The following is a 21,034-nucleotide window of genomic DNA, read 5'->3' as shown; positions in this document are numbered from 1 at the left end:
CAAACTGATATTTTTGAACAAGAATGTTTCACGAAAGAAAGTTTGACTGAAACGACATTTGAAATATAAATAAATAAAACCGAATTAAATACTATACCATTTAATTCCACTAAAGTTTGTATTCTTTGACAGATGATAGGCATATTTCGACCTCAATTGTAAGGCCGTCTTCAATGCCGTGTACTAAAATCGACTTGGTCAGTTAGGATCGAAATACGCGTATATGTCAAAGGATACAAACTCTAGTGGAAATTATTCATTCAAATTCACTTTTAATTTGAACATCTAATCCCCCTAGGAACGTATTTCTGGTTACCTCTTTCACTGTTTTGTTTTGATTCTGCGTTCAGTTCAGGCTTCTGGCACCACAATACTACCCCATGGGAAAAAAAACGAGCCACCATCTCTGGTTCCTACTTGGAAATGGTTCCCCATGACAGTTCAATGTTAGTAAACAAATAGTCGTTTCGGGACAAACAATCTAGAATGGCGAAACTAATTTCATGAGGGAAATGTGTTTAATACTACTGTATGCTGTTTTAAATAAACACACAGTTGCAAACGCTCAATATATTTGATTTTGAACGAAAACAATTTTTACACTGAGCCTCGAAAAAAGTTCAACAAAATGTAAAATTATCATTGATACGATTTGGCCAAAGTGAGTAATTACTCTTGAATTTAATGCTCATTTCAAAAACATGGCTACTTAGCAGTGGGCTGGTTCAGTTATACAGCGTTCCATTCCACTTTACTCCGTTCCATGAGCTAAATGACGTTTGAACTATTTTTAATTTGAACGATGTGCAAATTAGTGGGGTACAAAATAAAAAGTGTTCAGATTAAATGTTGTCAAACCAATGGGGGTACCCGGTAGTGTCACGATAGACGGGGATACCTGCGAGGTGGTGGACGAGTTCGTCTACCTCGGATCCTTGCTGACGGCTGACAACAATGTTATTCGGGAAATACGAAGCCGCATCATCAGTGGAAGTCGTGCCTACTATGCTGCCGTGAATCGCAAGTCAGTCCCATCTGTATTTTCGTCAAAATTGAGTTGAGTTCAGTTTTCAACATCTCTTCCAATGCTCTTTCAGCAGCACTAATGAAATGATATGATTTGTTCGGATAAAATAAGAAAAAACAGCAAGTCAAATTGTCCCATAGTGAAAAGTAACCGCATATCAGTCCCACTACAGACTTTCGCACCGTGAAACACAAAAATGTAACGTGTTTTCCCAGATAAAAACGTATCATTCAGTGAATGGAATAAACCATTAATGTACAATATAACGTATTAGATACAATACAGCGTATTGTAATTGAATGTCGAAGCAATATTATTCATGTTTGGATATACAATTCAAAAACAATATAATATATTGTAACAGAACATTGTATTGTTTTTAATTGGTTTTATACCTTACAATTTTGGTCAAATTCCTATTTTCGTGTAAAACAACTGTTGCTTTTATCTATGTAGCTTTACTGAAAGAAATAAACAAAACAAGTTCAAAAAGCAAGAAATGTTGGGTGGAAAATATTCAAAAAGTAAAAATAAGTAGTTTTTTAGAAGTCACTTGACATTAGCTATAACGACGAATGCAACCATGAAACAGTTTGTTGAATTGTTTTTGTATTGTACAACAATACACGAATTGCTTATCAAGACAATACATGAACAGTATATCGTATTGTATTTTCAAAATTTTTGTATGTGAAAATATCTATATTTGTATTGTTACGATACTTAACCACCCATACATTATATTGCAAAAATCTCATATACCATACAGTGAACTGTTCAAAACAATATATTGTACTGTAATTGTATTGTCATTTTACAATATATTGTATTGTACTTCCAATATATTGAATGGTACTGTTTCAATACGTTATATTGTTTTTGTATTGTATTTTTTATCCGGGTTGATAATCTTTATATTTTTCTCGGAAAGATATCGTAGTGAAAAGCAAGTTGTGAAAGTTTCATTACGATTGGAACATGTTACAGTCCACTAGAATCTTTTGAACATTAGTATGGAAAACGAGTTTGAAAACTTCACAGCCCATTTTCTCAATGCCTACTTTTTACAGATGGGACTGACTTGCGATTCGCGGCAGTATGGGCTCCAGAAGAAACTGTGTCCAAGAAAGATTCACCACCGCACCAAATGCACGATGTACAAAACGGTAATAAGACCGGTAGTCCAGTAGTCCTCTGCGGGCATGAGACGTGGACTATGGTCGAAGAGAACTTGCAAGCTCTTGGAGTTTTCAAACGCCGAGTGCTAAGGACGATCTTTGGCGGCGTGCAGAAGAACGGTGTGTGGTGACGAATAATGAACCACGAGCTCGTCCAACTCTACGGCGAACCCAGCATCCTGAAGGTGGCTAAAGCTGCAGTTAAAGCATAGATATGTTCTCATACATGGCTTTAACCTTCCAGTCGTCGCGCGGTTTGCCACCGTCAGAACCACCACGCTGCTGTTGTGAACGAAAAGCGAGGTTTTTTCAACAGTGTTGTACAAAATACAACAGCACGACGAATGAAGTGTTAAAAAACAAACAAAATAGTACTGTTTTGTACTGTTCTACAATACACAAACAATGAACCAATGGACCGATGCACGAGTTCACTTGATGACGTTTGAGCGGTGCCGTGTTATTTATTTATGTGGCCATGGTAACGAATGAATTTGGCACCGCTCAAACGTCAAATTAGTGAACTCGTGCAACACTCGTTGCCCGTGACCATGGCAACACGGCACCGCTCAAACGTCAAATAGTGAACTCATGCATCGGTCCATACAACAAAAAGAAATGTGTATTTTCTATGTATTGTCCCAAAACCTATCGGAATTTCGTGCCGAAGGTAGCAAAAGAGTTTTTAATTTTATAGAAGAAAAGATCTTTAGCATTGTTGCATTTGTCCTTTAAATCACAACACAAATACCTTTTTTATTACAAAACTGCTTTTTTTTTTTGCTTTTAACTAGTTTTCATCCAATATTTCTTGCTTTGTGAACTTGTTTTGTTTACTTCTGTCAGTCAAGCTACACAGGAAAAACAGTTTTGCACTAATCAGAATTAAAAGTTGCAATAATAATATCATTAAAAACCATAGTGTTCTGTTTGATAATATTAAATTAAACTAAATTAATTATAATGTCATTATAATGATTACTTGAACTAGGGAAATCCAAGTACATCATATATTTCATTTCTTAAGGGACAGATCGGAACTTGGAAGTGGCTTAAACTTAGTGAGAAAAGGCCAAGAAACATTGTATTCAAGCTGGACTCTGGATGCAGTGACCATCTTGTGTGCGACAAGACCGTATTTTCCGTTCTGAAGGTGAAGATGAATCGAAGCCAAACCTCAAATTTTCAAGAGCACGGATCTGGAGAATCAAACATCCATTTAAACTGAAAACTTAATCGATTGGTCACTAGCTGGTGGTGACCAATCGATTAAGTTTTCAGCTCAAACGGGTGTTCGGTTCTCCAGATTTGTGCTCTTGAAAATTTGAGGTTTGGCTTCGATTCATCTTCACCTGAAGAAGTTGAAACGTAAAGTAGAGATAGAAATTGCCAAGGAAGAAGAGGCAATGGTTGCCGACCACATCAGCAACGAGCAACAGGAATCTGCTGTTCAATATCAAGGACGTGCTTTTCGTTCCTGATTAAACAATGTGCCTGATATCGGTGAAAAAGATGACCAAGGCCGGAATTGATGTGCTGTTTTCTGGTAGCGTAGCTATGTTGAAGAAGGATAGCCAACTCCTGGCCACTGGACATCTTCGAGGAAATTTGTATGAACTAAAGCTGTCGTTGGAAGAAATCGAAGCAAATCATTGTGAGGTCAGGCGATGTCACGAACCGTTCAAAGGAATGCAAGTGAGGGCCAGCCGGCCATTGAAGCGAGCTTATTATGGAGTGTGCAGCAGACCCTTTGGTTGGTGCTCGCAAGCGTGGAGCGCAGAGCACTACACTTTCGAGCAAGAGGGGCGCAGCATTTAGCGTAGATGACACCGATGAAGTCGATAGTGAAAAAGTTGAAGAGTTCGTGGAAGAAACTACCGAAAAAAAGACGCGCTCCCTTCGCAAACAGAAAGACGCAAAATTCCTAATGAATGGATTACCTGCTTTGCTCTTGTCCACAGTTGATCAGCAGAAGTTTTCTCATTTTATTTTGTATGGGGAAAGGCATATAACTTCAAATATCTTATTAATGAAAGCTTTAATCGAAAAAATATTTGGTAGGCGTGACAGCCAACTATCCGTTATCAATGATGTACGGTACCGACGCCCGCCCCGGTACAATCTGGAGCGGCTGAAACAACCGGATGTCGCCAATGCGTACGCGCAGCATCTTGAGGCAGCGTTGCCGGATGAGGGCGAGCTCGATAGGGCCCCTCTTGAGGACTGCTGGAGTACAGTCAAAGCAGCCATTAGCGACGCTGCCGAAAGCATTGTCGGATATGTGGAACGGAGCTCAAGAAACGATTGGTTCGACGAGGAGTGCCAGAAGGTTTTGGAGGAGAAGAATGCAGCGTGGGCTGTAATGCTGCAGCATGGTACGCGGCAAAACGTGGAACGATACTGTTGGCGACCCTATCGCCGCCAGCGCGCACCTTTCGTTCGGCAACCTTGGGTCACTAACACAGGCGACGCTAAGTTGATGACAGGTAACCATCCTAGCCGTCAAGAGTGAGTAAACACCAGAAAGAGTCGAAGAAGTTCTTACAAGTGAAATTAATCAAGTTATAATAGTCTGCCTACTTACTAAATTATATTATCCTACAACTAAACCCAAATACTAGAAAATAGATGAACTATTCGCTACACGGTAATTTGGTATAATTGAAAATATAACTTGGCACTAAATAATCTATTTGAAGATAGCAAACAGAGCTCTAGAATTTGTGGTTAACCTGAAACGATAATTACCTAATAAATTGCTGAGTAATCGCGGTAAGAGAACAAAAATTAGATAAACTAGAATTTCTTCCTAAAATTTACTTATATTAGCTAGATTGAAAGCAAATCAAGACTGCCGGAGCGACAAATCGACTATCGAAGACCAACAAACGATTTCCAAAGGGACTAAACGTAAGTTAGATTTGTAACCTGTGAACTCATCCATTATTATACCGATTACGCTACATGAAACATATATAAACCTATAGTTACTAAGATTAAGCAATATGAAATAACTAATTATGTACACTTCGATACAGGAATATTATAATCTATCGCTACTGAACATTGAGAATTAGAGTTTCACTAAGCGGTGGTTATAGTCACGGAAGGATTAACCCATTAAGTACCAACGTTGGTTCGCAAACCCAACATCTTATAATATTCGTTTATTATATCTTCAAAGAAATGTCGAGTCGCGAAGCACACGGTTCCGGTAAGAGTGTCAAGGTGACGAAAAAAGGCAAGAGCTCTAAAGAAAAAGTGGATGATGTGGTCGATAGTGGTAACGTGTCGATAGTGGTCACGGGAGTTCCAGAGGAGACATCAGTTGCGGAGCGAACATTGGCTGGACGGACCTGTAAATCGTGCAGAGGTTCAGATACTGACGAAATGGTGCAGTGTGATGTGTGTGATAAATGGCATCATTTTGGCTGTGTGGGAGTCACGGAAGAGGTAGCGGACCATAGCTGGAGTTGTCCAAAGTGCGTATCGGCGAAATGGGCTCAGCGATCGGGATCTACTTCAAGCAGACAACATCAACCAAACGTCGAAGCAAAAAGCGACACAAAAACACAAAACACGCAAGCGTCAAAAGGCCTGCATAAAAACGACCAGCAAAGTTCTCCAATAAACGTCGATGGCGATCCAAAAATGGGCATGAAAACTCAGGACCAGAAGACAGACAACAAGCAACATCAAACTGGAGGAAAGAAGGCAGAGAGCAGTGCAGTATCGAGTGTCTTGTCATCGTCGTCCTCACGGAGATCGTCAAGAACACTTTTGAAGCTGCAAATGCAGAAGCTAGAGGATGAAGAAAGAATAGCAAAGGAGTTCCTAGAAAGAAAGTATGCCCTTTTACAGGAGGCAGCTAGCGAAATGGGTTCAAAAGCAAGTTCCAAGGCAAGTTCCAGTATGGACCGGGTACGTGAATGGGTGTATGACGACAGCGCGAATCAACATGACGAACGTAGGCTGGTCTGTTCGAGATTTGAGCCACAACGGTACTCTACGCAGAATCCGGGAGCGTTAGCGGATCTGAATCATTTACAAGTACAGAGAGATCAACTGAGTCCAATGATGCAGGATCAACTATCCCTTGGACAAACATATTCAGTTAAAACAATGTTCAGGAGTGCTGCAGACCCGAACAACAATACCGTATATCCTACAGTGCCAGCGTATCACAATGTTTCTCATCGATGCGAACCAAGCCATGTAGAAGGTCGATGTACTGCCGAACAAGTTCCATCAAGGTGGCGCTCCAGAAGAGAACCAATCCTCGAAACAGATGACACCGATCCCTGCCCCCTCACCCAGAAACAACTGGCGGCACGTCAAGCCATATCGAAGGAACTGCCACCATTTTCAGGAAAGCCAGAGGAGTGGCCTATATTTCTCTCATCCTTTACCAACACGACTGCAATGTGTGGGTTTACGGACGCAGAGAACGCGGTTCGGCTTCAGAAAAGCCTGACAGGGAAGGCATATGACGCGGTGAAGAGTAGTTTGATGCATCCGTCGAACGTGAAGGGAGTTCTTGCTACACTATGAATGAGATTCGGACAGCCAGAAGCCATCGTTCACTCGCTTATAGCAAAAATTACAGCATTACCACCGTTGAGAGAGGACAAGCTTGAGACGATAATGGACTTTGCGGTGGAAGTACAAAACTTTTGTGCTATCGTGGACGCATGCGAATTAGAGGAGCACATGTACAATGTATCGTTATTACACCAACTTGTTAGCAGGCTACCTCCGTCTATCAAGTTAGACTGGGCCAGATATCGTCAAGCACTACCTAGAGTCAACCTAGCGACATTCGGGAACTGGATTTATTCCTTGGCAGAAGCTGCTAGTTCTGTGACTATCCCAAATATTCAAGAAGCTAAGTTCGAGCGAAATGAATCGCGTCCGATTAAGAAGAGCAGTGGGTACATTAACGCGCATCTGGAGCTGAACGCAACCGAACCGAAGTCAAACGAATGTTTGGTTTGCAAGTCTAGCTGCGAGACGGTTAAGAAGTGCAAGCAGTTCTTAGAACTATCTAGAGATTCTCGATGGGCTGTAGTGCGAAATTTCAATCTCTGTCGTCGTTGCCTGGAGAAGCACTATGGAGGATGTAAGGCCCAAGCTTGCGGAAAGAACGGCTGCCTTCGAAAGCATCATGAGCTGCTTCATAACGAGAATCAACGCCCGAACGATGCGTCTCCACCGACAGGTGGACAACAACACGATCAATCGTCAAATGGTTTTTTTTTTTTTTTCCTTCTAAGCAATGGGGGGATAATCTGCTCAACAGACGCCGTGTGGGGTTAGGGACCATTTACTACATGCAACCAGTAAACAGGACTACACCCCCGACCCACTAAACCATTTCCATTGCCGCCAAACCCTTCGTCTCTCCGGGACCACCAAGAAGGCATTGCTTCGAAGAGGGGCTATTGCACATCGCATCCTCCAGGTTAGCTGCGTAGCAACGAACATCGATGACACGCTTAGGGGGGTCCACCAAGGTAGCATGCTGGCGCTTTGCCAGCTTCCCAAGTGGTCCTCACCTCCCGTTGTCCGCTGAAAGCGGGCTGGGTCGACCACTACGCCCGCGCCCAGCTGCACCGCAGGTATCAAGAACTGATACTGCGGGCTTCGCAATTTGACCTACTGAAGGCTCAGGCCCTATCAGCTAGCACCAGCTGGGATTGCTGACGAAGGGGCCTCCACCTGCCCCGAACAACCAGAGGCTCGTATCCACCCAGTAGGCCGGCGCCACGACAGCAGCGCTACCAGGATGTTCTCCCCGCGGCCACTTAATCGCTGTAAGGGTCGATTTCGACCGTAGGGCACCGGTATGACCTACGTAGCCGACTGCGAACCCTTGGACCACCTGTTGTTTAGCGTCTGCACTAGCCACTCCTCGAGTCCACTCGCCACCTCCTTTGCAGTTCCGAGACGATGTGGGTGATAGCCGATGAAACGGCATTCCAGCCAAACTCGTCTTCACACATCCTCTGGACCAAATTGTCCGGAGTCGTGTCCCGACCGCATGTGGCTAACATGCGGTCACGCATTGTGCGGAAACGCGGGCACACGAACAAAACGTGTTCCGCCGTTTCCTCTAAACCTGCACAAACTGGACATTCGGGAGAACCCGCATGACCGAAACGGTGTAGATACTGTCTAAAGCAACCATGGCCCGAAAGGACCTGTGTCAGGTGGAATGTTAGTTCCCCATGGCGCCTATTGACCCAGATATTTAACCTCGGAATCAACCTGTGAGTCCACACTCCCTTGGTGGAACTGTCCCACGCACGCTGCCATTTGACCATGGAGGCCAGTCTGGCAGTCCTGCGTATGCCTCTTGTGCCGCGCATTTCGAAGCACTCTATGTCTTCCATGATAAGGATACCAATAGGCACCATACCGGTGATGACGCAGAGTGCATCGTGTGACACGGTACGGTACGCGCTCGCAACCCTCAGGCACATTAGCCTATAAGTACTCTCTAGCTTGCTACGGTAGCTCTTGGTACTTAAGGCCGTGCCCCAAGCCGGGCCACCATACCTCAGTATGGACGAGGCGACACTGGCCAGAAGCTTTCGCTTGCTGGCGTACACCGCAGAGCTATTGGACATCATCCGGGACAGTGACACAATAGCTGTGGAGGCTCTCTTGCAGGCATAATCGACGTGGCTACCGAAGGTAAGCTTATCGTCGATCATCACCCCCAAGTGTTTGACGGAGCGCTTCGAAGTGATCGTGCAGTCGCCTACACTGATCACCGCTTGCTGCACCGACTTTCGGTTGTTGACAACAACCGCCTCAGTTTTGTGGTGAGCCAATTTCAGTTTCCTGGAGCTCATCCACTCCTCCACAATTGCGATCGAGTGGGCTGCAGTCAATTCCACTTCTTCGATCGATTCACCGTAGACCTCCAGCGTAATATCGTCGGCAAAGCCAACGATGACCACACCCGCCGGGAATTTTAATCTCAACACCTCGTCATACATGACATTCCATAACACCGGGCCCAGGATGGAACCTTGCGGGACTCCTGAGGCTATGTGAAAGCACTTCCGACCCACCTCTGTGTCATAGACTAATACCCGATTCTGGAAGTAACTTCCGAGAATCTTGTACAGGTACTCGGGTATCCCCAGACGCAGGAGCGCATCGGCAATAGCCGCCCAACTGGCACTATTAAATGCGTTCCTTACATCCAGAGTCACTACTGCGCAGTAGCGAATCCCCCTCCTCTTACGCTGGAGTGCTATCTCAGCGGTTTTCTTAACCGTCAGAATAGCGTCTACGGTGGACTTCCCTTTCCGGAAGCCGAACTGGTTGCTTGAGAGACCATTTACACTCTCAGTGTACCTCAACAGTCTGTTGAGGATGATCTTCTAGAGCACCTTCCCCGCCGTGTCAATCAAGCATATTGGTCTATACGCCGACGGGTCACCAGGTGGTTTCCCCGCCTTTGGCAATAGTACCAGGCTCTGCCTCTTCCACGCATCTGGAAATACTCCCTCGTCCAGGCATATCTGCATAGCAGATCTGAACATACCGGGAGCCTCCAAGATTGCGACTTTGAGGGCCAGGTTTGGAACTCCGTCCGGACCTGGTGCCTTCCCCATGCTTAGGGATTTTGCAGGGATTTTTGTTCCTCATCGGTTACTCTATCCTCATCGCCAGCCCCAATCCCCGGCTGTCCTACAAAAGGAGGCCATGGGCTAGGGTTGTGGCGCGGAAAGAGCCCCTCAATGATCCCCTCCAGCATCTGTGGAGATTGCTCCGTAGGAGCAATTGCACCTCTTGTCTTCGCCATAACGATCCTGTAGGCATCACCCCACGGGTTCACGTTGGCACTCTGACAGAGTCTCTCAAAGCAGGCCTTTTTGCTTGCCCTTATCTCGGACTTCAGCGCGACTTTGGCAGCGGTGAACACCGCCCGTCGTTCTTCACGCTCCTGCTCGGTACGTGCTCGCTGCATCCGCCTCCTGGCCCGTAGGCAGGCACGGCGCAGGTTCGCAATTGCTTGAGTCCACCAGTACGTCGGTGGTCTCCCATTTCTAGGGTGGACTTTCCTAGGCATGGTTCGTCCCCGCTTAGGCCGAGTAGGTTACGCTCACGACGGAGCGCCTCCCTAAGTACTTCGTCATTGAAGTACGATGTCTTCCACCTACGAGGGCTTGGCCGTGACCTAGCCGCTTCCTCTACGCACTGCCTGCTGTTGTTGTAGTCGATACTGTAGCGAACCGCCAGGTGGTCGCTGTGAGTGTAGGCATTGTCTACCCTCCAGTTCGAACTACTCGTTAGGCCAGGACTACAAAAAGTAACGTCGATAATCGACTCCGCTCCGTTTCGGCTGAAGGTACTTTTGGTACCAACATTAGCCAGATCGACATCTAGCACGGCCAGTGCCTCTAGCAGGATTTGACCTCGCTGGTTCGTGATGCGGCTTCCCCATTCCACGGCCCAGGCATTGAAGTCACCCGCTATTACTACTGGCCTTCGCCCTGTCAACACGGTCGTCATGCAGTCCAGCATTTGCGTGAACCGCTCGGTCGACCAACTCGGAGGCGCATAGCAGCTACAAAAGAGGACCCCGTTTACCTTGGCGATCACGAAGCCCTCGTAGGTAGTAGACACCAACTCCTGGACGGGGTATTTACCCGTCGTCCATATCGCCGCCATTTTTCCGGATCCATCCACGACCCAGTTGCCGTTGCCGGCGGGTACTCGGTATGGGTCCGATATGATGGCGATGTCCGTCCCCCACTCAGCAACTGCCTGGTACAGCAGTTGCTGAGCTGCGTCACAGTGGTTCAGGTTCAGCTGCGTTACCTGCACTGTGACTTTTCGTTAATGGCTCGTTTGAAGGTCGGGTACCTTGAGCCTCCCGTTGGATGATTGTTGTTCACGGACTTGCCGGAACAAATCAAGCACTTGGGAGGGTTCTTGCAGCCTAGTGCCTTATGACCTTCCTCACCACAACGCCTACACAACTTGGTCCTATCAGGACCTTTACAGCCCCAGGACTTGTGTCCTGGTTCCCTAAACCTAAAGCAGATCACCGGTTGCTCATGTATGTTCAGTGAGCATACTGACCAACCAACCTTGATCTTGCCTACCTTAGCGGACTTATTTGCGTCCGCCACAGGTAGGTGTACTAAGGCCACCTGAGTACCTGCCGGACCTTTCCGTAGCTGAACGGCAGCGGTGGGCACCTGAATCTCGCACTGTTGCCGCAGTGCTGTGACGAGCTCTTCTGCGTTGGTGATCTCGTCAAGGTTCATCACCTTCAGAGTCACTGACTGCGTCAGAGCCCTCACTTCGACACCCTCGCCAAAGACCTCTTCCGCCAAACTTTTGTAGGCGGCGCCCTTGCGCTCATTGTCGCGCTTAAGCTCGAGAATCATTTCACCTGTACGAGTGCGTCTGACACTGCGTACGTCGGCTCCAAGATCTGCGAGCTTCGCGTCACTGCGCATCGCCTTCAGGACTTCCGAGTACTTGGACTCTTCCGTCTTGATGATGATCGCATCACCCTTTTCGCGCTTGACACCTACCCTCCTACTTTTCTTAGGCCTGGTATCCCTGCGCTCCTGAACTTCCTGCTTCTCCTTCTTCTTCTTTCTCACTACGGTTGTCCAGGGGGCGTCCCCCCCCCCTGATCCGCCCTAACCTGTGGTGATTGAGGACCTCTCAAAGGTCGCAACCCCCTGTTCCCATCACTCCGTGAGGGGCCAGCCTTTTCGGGCCCACCCTTCTCGGCTTTCCGGGACGCCTGGCTGGGGTCCGATTTTCCGGCACTTCTGCCGGTTTTCGGGGTTAATATCCGCCTGGCCTTGCGAGCGCCGCCGGGTAGCTCCTCCCCTGACGGCTGCCTCGCGCGCTTCTGCGATTGCTTGTTGTAAGCAAAATGGTTTGGCGCAGCACGAGTGCAATACTCACCGCTCTAAATCCAGCAGTTCTCTCTTCCGTTACTTGCCCGTTGTTTTGCATGGAAAGAGTGGATACGTTCAGACATTCGCTTTCCTGGATGAAGGTTCAAAGCTCACACTAATGGACCAAGATCTTGCTGATGAACTTGATGTGGCCGGTGTTGAAAGCCCACTGTACCTCCGCTGGACCGGTGGCACCGAGCGGTGTGAGAAGGATTCTCGTATTGTAACTGTGTCGATTACAGGTACGCATGATGGAGCAAAGAGGTTTAAACTCGATGGAGTACGAACAGTAAAAGAGCTACAGTTGCCACGGCAGTCATTAGATGCAGGACAGATGAAGGAACAATATCCGTACTTGCGAGGTCTACCAATTGAGTCATACAATCGCGTCCGTCCTCGGATTTTGATCGGATTGAAGCACGCTCATGTCAGCCTTGTCCTGCAGAGTCGAGAAGGCAAGTTGGAATTGCCCATAGCTATAAAAACAAGACTGGGATGGACCATATGTGGTGGAAGCGATGGTGAAAACTCTCCAAACATGGTGCATTGCTCTTTCCATGTTGGCTCGCGTGACGATCATTCAGATGAAGATTTACATCAGGCAATGAAGGAATACTTTTCACTGGACAGTCTAGGTGTGATAAAGCCAAGTAAAGTTCTTCTTTCCTCAGACGATCAGAGAAGTTGTAGAATGCTGGAGTCGCTAACCAAGTTTAATGGCGATCGTTACGAAACAGGGTTACTTTGGCGCTACGATGACATTCGTCTGCCTGATAGCCGACCGATGGCGCTCCGTCGATATCACTTGCTAGAGAAGCGTATGGACAAGGATCCCGACCTAGCCATAACGCTGAACCAAAAAATAATGGAATACAAAGCGAAGGGGTACATTCGACAGCTAACAAAGGAGGAGGAGAATCAACCCGTACAACGTGTTTGGTATTTGCCGATATTCCCAGTGATCAACCCGAACAAACCTGGGAAGGTAAGGATTGTGTGGGATGCAGCAGCCAAAACTTTCGGAATATCATTGAATTCTGCTCTGTTGAAAGGTCCCGATCAAATGGGTTCACTGTTTTCTATTCTACTGCAATTCCGTGAACATCGTATTGGGTTAACGGGTGACATACGTGAGATGTTTCACCAAGTAGAGATTAGAGAAGAGGATCGTTCATGCCAGCGGTTTTTCTGGAAGGACGAATACGGAGAAGTCGCCGTGTTTGAGATGTGCGTTATGACTTTCGGTGCATGCTGCTCGCCTAGCAGCGCACAATTCGTCAAAAACTTGAATGCGGAGCGATTTATTGGAAAATATCCACAAGCGGTCGACGTCATCATCAATCGACATTATGTAGACGACATGCTCGTAAGCGTAAAATCCGAAAAGGAAGCGATCCGCATTGCAAATCAAGTCAAGGAAATACATTCCCAAGGCGGGTTCGAAATCCGAAACTGGATAAGTAATTCAACGACGGTTCTGCGATCGCTAGGAGAAGACGAAGCAAAGATAAAAAATCTTGATCTATCTGCTGAGGTGGCTACAGAGAAAGTGCTGGGGCTGTGGTGGTGCACTGAGCAGGATACATTCACGTATAAAGTAGGCTGGACGCGCTACGATGAAGCACTCCTACAAGGTCGCCGACGCCCTTCAAAGCGAGAAGTTCTTAAGGTGCTCATGTCTATCTTTGACCCTCTCGGATTGATCGCCTATTTTCTGATCTACCTAAAGGTCTTACTTCAGGAAATCTGGAGATCTGGAGCTCAGTGGGATGAAGAAATCAATGATGCCTTATTTGCTAAATGGCAAACGTGGCTGCGGGTACTACCAGAAGTTGAAAGTGTCCAAATACCACGGTGTTATAACCTTCAAGATTTCGATCGAATAATTGAGCTACACACGTTCGTGGACTCCAGTGAAAACGGATTCGCTGCAGTATCGTATCTGAGGTTCTCCGATGGAACTCATGTGGAATGCATTCTCATCACAGCAAAAACTCGGGTTGCTCCTCTCAAATTCCAGTCTATCCCTAGGCTTGAACTGCAGGCCGCAGTTCTTGGTGCGAGACTGGCACAAACTATTGCTGAATCGTTGAGCATTCGCATTACACGACGCTGTTTTTGGACGGACTCTCGGGATGTACTGTGTTGGATCAATTCAGATCATCGTAGGTTCACACATTTTGTAGCACACCGAATTAGCGAAATGCTCGATACCACAGAAGCAAACGAGTGGCGCTGGGTTCCAACGAAGGAACTTTTCGCGCTTGGCACCTACCCTCCTACTTTTCTTAGGCCTGGTATCCCTGCGCTCCTGAACTTCCTGCTTCTCCTTCTTCTTCTTTCTCACTACGGTTGTCCAGGGGGCGTCCCCCCCCCCTGATCCGCCCTAACCTGTGGTGATTGAGGACCTCTCAAAGGTCGCAACCCCCTGTTCCCATCACTCCGTGAGGGGCCAGCCTTTTCGGGCCCACCCTTCTCGGCTTTCCGGGACGCCTGGCTGGGGTCCGATTTTCCGGCACTTCTGCCGGTTTTCGGGGTTAATATCCGCCTGGCCTTGCGAGCGCCGCCGGGTAGCTCCTCCCCTGACGGCTGCCTCGCGCGCTTCTGCGATTGCTTGTTGTAAGCAAAATGGTTTGGCGCAGCACGAGTGCAATACTCACCGCTCTAAATCCAGCAGTTCTCTCTTCCGTTACTTGCCCGTTGTTTTGCATGGAAAGAGTGGATACGTTCAGACATTCGCTTTCCTGGATGAAGGTTCAAAGCTCACACTAATGGACCAAGATCTTGCTGATGAACTTGATGTGGCCGGTGTTGAAAGCCCACTGTACCTCCGCTGGACCGGTGGCACCGAGCGGTGTGAGAAGGATTCTCGTATTGTAACTGTGTCGATTACAGGTACGCATGATGGAGCAAAGAGGTTTAAACTCGATGGAGTACGAACAGTAAAAGAGCTACAGTTGCCACGGCAGTCATTAGATGCAGGACAGATGAAGGAACAATATCCGTACTTGCGAGGTCTACCAATTGAGTCATACAATCGCGCCCGTCCTCGGATTTTGATCGGATTGAAGCACGCTCATGTCAGCCTTGTCCTGCAGAGTCGAGAAGGCAAGTTGGAATTGCCCATAGCTATAAAAACAAGACTGGGATGGACCATATGTGGTGGAAGCGATGGTGAAAACTCTCCAAACATGGTGCATTGCTCTTTCCATGTTGGCTCGCTTGACGATCATTCAGATGAAGATTTACATCAGGCAATGAAGGAATACTTTTCACTGGACAGTCTAGGTGTGATAAAGCCAAGTAAAGTTCTTCTTTCCTCAGACGATCAGAGAAGTTGTAGAATGCTGGAGTCGCTAACCAAGTTTAATGGCGATCGTTACGAAACAGGGTTACTTTGGCGCTACGATGACATTCGTCTGCCTGATAGCCGACCGATGGCGCTCCGTCGATATCACTTGCTAGAGAAGCGTATGGACAAGGATCCCGACCTAGCCATAACGCTGAACCAAAAAATAATGGAATACAAAGCGAAGGGGTACATTCGACAGCTAACAAAGGAGGAGGAGAATCAACCCGTACAACGTGTTTGGTATTTGCCGATATTCCCAGTGATCAACCCGAACAATCCTGGGAAGGTAAGGATTGTGTGGGATGCAGCAGCCAAGACTTTCGGAATATCATTGAATTCTGCTCTGTTGAAAGGTCCCGATCAAATGGGTTCACTGTTTTCTATTCTACTGCAATTCCGTGAACATCGTATTGGGTTAACGGGTGACATACGTGAGATGTTTCACCAAGTAGAGATTAGAGAAGAGGATCGTTCATGCCAGCGGTTTTTCTGGAAGGACGAATACGGAGAAGTCGCCGTGTTTGAGATGTGCGTTATGACTTTCGGTGCATGCTGCTCGCCTAGCAGCGCACAATTCGTCAAAAACTTGAATGCGGAGCGATTTATTGGAAAATATCCACAAGCGGTCGACGTCATCATCAAGCGACATTATGTAGACGACATGCTCGTAAGCGTAAAATCCGAAAAGGAAGCGATCCGCATTGCAAATCAAGTCAAGGAAATACATTCCCAAGGCGGGTTCGAAATCCGAAACTGGATAAGTAATTCAACGACGCTTCTGCGATCGCTAGGAGAAGACGAAGCAAAGATAAAAAATCTTGATCTATCTGCTGAGGTGGCTACAGAGAAAGTGCTGGGGCTGTGGTGGTGCACTGAGGATACATTCACGTATAAAGTAGGCTGGACGCGCTACGATGAAGCACTCCTACAAGGTCGCCGACGCCCTTCAAAGCGAGAAGTTCTTAAGGTGCTCATGTCTATCTTTGACCCTCTCGGATTGATCGCCTATTTTCTGATCTACCTAAAGGTCTTACTTCAGGAAATCTGGAGATCTGGAGCTCAGTGGGATGAAGAAATCAATGATGCCTTATTTGTTAAATGGCAAACGTGGCTGCGGGTACTACCAGAAGTTGAAAGTGTCCAAATACCACGGTGTTATAACCTTCAAGATTTCGATCGAATAATTGAGCTACACACGTTCGTGGACTCCAGTGAAAACGGATTCGCTGCAGTATCGTATCTGAGGTTTTCCGATGGAACTCATGTGGAATGCATTCTCATCACAGCAAAAACTCGGGTTGCTCCTCTCAAATTCCAGTCTATCCCTAGGCTTGAACTGCAGGCCGCAGTTCTTGGTGCGAGACTGGCACAAACTATTGCTGAATCGTTGAGCATTCGCATTACACGACGCTGTTTTTGGACGGACTCTCGGGATGTACTGTGTTGGATCAATTCAGATCATCGTAGGTTCACACATTTTGTAGCACACCGAATTAGCGAAATGCTCGATACCACAGAAGCAAACGAGTGGCGCTGGGTTCCAACGAAGGAAAACGTTGCAGATGACGCAACAAAGTGGCAAGGGCGATCAGATCTCACCGTTGGCAGTAGATGGTTTAACGGTCCCGAATTCCTCTGGAGGAATGAATCTGATTGGCCACTGCAATCCCTGTTAACCAAATCCACACAAGAAGAGCTTCGGTCCTGCCTAGTTGCGCACAATTCAACTACAACGCCGGCGCTTTGTGTGATTAACTTCTCCACCTGGAAACATCTAGTTAGTGTACTTGGGTTGGTAATCCGTTTTCCAACTAACTGTCGACGTAAGAGGCAACTTCACCCTATTCGTATCGGTCCTTTAAGTATGGAGGAGATACGTGCAGCCGAAGAAAGTCTGTTTCGTATAGCACAACGAGAATTCTTTGCTGACGAGATTCATACCCTAAACCAAGGCAAGCAGGTTTCGCGAAACAGTAAACTATTTCAATCAACTCCGTTCATCGACGAGAATGAAGTCTTACGCATGCGAGGCCGCACTGCAGGTTGTCCTTTCATTACTGAAGAAGCGAAGAACCCTATTATATTGCCCCGTGACCATCACGTAACCACACTTGTTATCCGACACTACCACGAAAAATACCACCACCTCAATCAAGCAACCGTGATCAATGAGCTTCGACAGAAATTCTCCATTCCCAGAGTTCGAGCTTCCTGCGCCAAGGTGAGAATAAATTGTCAACGCTGCAAGAATAATCGGGCCTCGCCGAACACTCCAATTATGGCCGATCTACCTGATGCAAGATTAGCAGCCTATTCTCGACCGTTTACCCATGTCGGGATCGACTTCTTTGGGCCAATGGAGGTTGTCATTGGGCGTAGAATTGAGAAACGATGGGGAATGTTAGCCACCTGTATGACTACACGAGCAGTTCATATCGAAGTAGCTCACTCCCTAAACACAGACTCATGTTTGATGGCTATTCGAAACATGATTGCTCGACGTGGAATTCCTCGGTATATATACTGCGACCGCGGAACTAACTTCGTTGGTACAAATCGAGAAATCAGCCGCATTAAAAAGGAGCTCGATCACGAGGAGATGATGAAAGAGTTTACGAGCTCTGAAACTACCTGGTGCTTCAACCCGCCATCGTCTCCACACATGGGTGGATGTTGGGAGCGACTAATCCGCAGTGTGAAGAACAGCCTAAAATCTATAAATCTACCGCGTCGACCATCAGATGAAGTTTTGCGTAATGCGTTGACCGAAATCGAAAATACGTTGAACACTAGACCACTTACACACGTTCCAATTGAAGATGACGCATCACCAGCGCTAACTCCCAAGCACATTCTTTTGGGAAGTTCAAGTGGGTCCAAGCCACTAACTACAGTCGACGATAGCAGTGTCGCCGTACGGCAGTGTTGGCGAGCTTCCCAGATCATTGCGAACCAATTTTGGAAACGATGGACTGTAGAATATCTGCCGGATATCACGAAGAGGACAAAATGGTTCGTTTCAAGTACTCCGCCGGTAAAATTAGGAGACATTGTTATCATCGTCGACTCTACGTTGCCTCGTAACTGTTGGCCCAAAGGAAGGGTGATCGCAACTCGACTAAGCCGGGATGGAGAGGTAAGGTCAGCTACGGTGCGAACGGCCGCTGGTGTATATGAACGACCAGTAGTCAAGCTTGCCGTCCTGGATGTCATGCGCGAGGATAAGTAGTCGTCCTGGTGGTCGACGTACCCGGGGGAGTGTTGGCGACCCTATCGCCGCCAGCGCGCACCTTTCGTTCGGCAACCTTGGGTCACTAACACAGGCGACGCTAAGTTGATGACAGCCGTCAAGAGTGAGTAAACACCAGAAAGAGTCGAAGAAGTTCTTACAAGTGAAATTAATCAAGTTATAATAGTCTGCCTACTTACTGAATTATATTATCCTACAACTAAACCTAAATACTAGAAAATAGATGAACTATTCGCTACACGGTAATTTGGTATAATTGAAAATATAACTTAGCACTAAATAATCTATTTGAAGATAGCAAACAGAGCTCTAGAATTTGTGGTTAACCTGAAACGATAATTACCTAATAAATTGCTGAGTAATCGCGGTAAGAGAACAAAAATTAGATAAACTAGAATTTCTTCCTAAAATTTACTTATATTAGCTAGATTGAAAGCAAATCAAGACTGCCGGAGCGACAAATCGACGATCGAAGACCAACAAACGATTTCCAAAGGGACTAAACGTAAGTTAGATTTGTAACCTGTGAACTCATCCATTATTATACCGATTACGCTACATGAAACATATATAAACCTATAGTTACTAAGATTAAGCAATATGAAATAACTAATTATGTACACTTCGATACAGGAATATTATAATCTATCGCTACTGAACATTGAGAATTAGAGTTTCACTAAGCGGTGGTTATAGTCTCGGAAGGATTAACCCTTTAAGTACCAACGTTGGTTCGCAAACCCAACAGATACAGACTGAAGCGGAAACAGCAAACCCGCCTATTCCGGGACAAAAAGCGCCGCCTGGAAACCCGCCTATTCCGGGACAAAAAGCGCGGCCTGGAAGAGGTGGAATGCCAAGAGATGAAGTTGCTGTACCGTTCTCAAGAAACGCGGAAGTTCTATCAGAAGCTCAACACATCCCGCAAAGGCTTCGTGCCGCGAGCTGAGATGTGCCGGGATAAGAATGGGAGCATCTTGACGGACGGACGCGAGGTGATCGAAAGGTGGAAGCAGCACTACGATGAACACCTGAATGGCGCAGAGAACACAGGCATAGAAGATCAGGACAACGAAGGCGATGGCTAAGTCAGCACGGCGGACAGCGGGAACCAACCAGCTCCCACGATGGGGGAAGTTAAGGATGCCATTCAACAGCTCAAGAACAACAAGGCCGCTGGCAAGGATGGTATCGGAGCCGAACTTATCAAGATGGGCCCAGACAGGTTGGCCGCTTGTCTGCATCGGCTGATAGTCAGAATCTGGGAAACGGAACAATTACCGGAGGAGTGGAAGCAAGGCGTTATATGCCCTATCTTCAAAAAGGGCGACAAACTGGAGTGTGAAAATTATCGTGCAATCACCATCCTAAACGCCGCCTACAAACTGCTATCCCAGATTCTCTTCCGTCGTCTATCGCCTATAGCAAACGAGTTCGTGGGAAGTTATCAAGCAGGTTTCATCGACGGCCACTCGACAACGGACCAGATCTTTTCCGTGCGGCAAATCCTCCAGAAATACCGTGAGTATCAGGTCCCTACGCACCATTTGTTCATCGATTTCAAGGCGGCATACGATAGTATCGACCGCGTAGAGCTATGGAAAATCATGGACGAGAACAGCTTTCCCGGGGAGCTCACAAGATTGATCAGAGCAACGATGGACGGTGTGCAAAACTGCGTGAAGATCTCGGGCGAACACTCCAGTTCGTTCGAGTCTCGGCGGGGACTACGACAGGGCGATGGACTTTCGTGCCTGTTGTTCAATATTGCGCTTGAAGGTGTCATGCGGAGAGCCGGACTTAACAGTCGAGGCACGATTTTCACGAAATCCGGACAATTTGTTTGCTTCGCGGACAACATGGATATTATTGGGAGAAAATTTGAAACGGTGGCAGATTTGTTCACCCGCCTAAAACGCGAAGCAACAAGAGTCGGGATAATGGTGAATGCGTCGAAAACAAAGTACATGCTGGTTGGCGGAACTGAGCGCGACAGGGCCCGCCTAGGAAGCAGTGTTACGATAGACGGAGATACCTTCGAGGTGGTGGACGAGTACGTCTACCTCGGATCCTTGCTGACGGCTGACAACAATGTTATTCGGGAAATACGAAGCCGCATCATCAGTGGAAGTCGTGCCTACTATGCTGCCGTGAATCGCAAGTCAGTCCCATCTGCATTTTCGTCAAAATTGAGTTGAGTTCAGTTTTCAACATCTCTTCCAATGCTCTTTCAGCAGCACTAATGAAATGATATGATTTGTTCGGATAAAATAAGAAAAAACAGCA

General features: G+C 46.9%; 1 protein-coding gene across 2 annotated transcripts in view; it reads right to left on the bottom strand.

Moving 5' to 3' along the window:
• LOC23687604 (kelch-like protein 18) overlaps positions 1-21,034 on the bottom strand; it is an 82,392-nt gene that overhangs the window by 55,698 nt on the left and 5,660 nt on the right. The gene's annotated exons all lie outside the window — the stretch shown is intronic.

Source organism: Aedes aegypti, chromosome 3, assembly GCF_002204515.2.
Source record: "Aedes aegypti strain LVP_AGWG chromosome 3, AaegL5.0 Primary Assembly, whole genome shotgun sequence".
Classification (NCBI taxonomy): Eukaryota; Metazoa; Arthropoda; class Insecta; order Diptera; family Culicidae; genus Aedes; species Aedes aegypti.
Note: the sequence above shows the minus strand (reverse complement) of the source record. Positions and strands in the feature narration are given on the sequence as shown.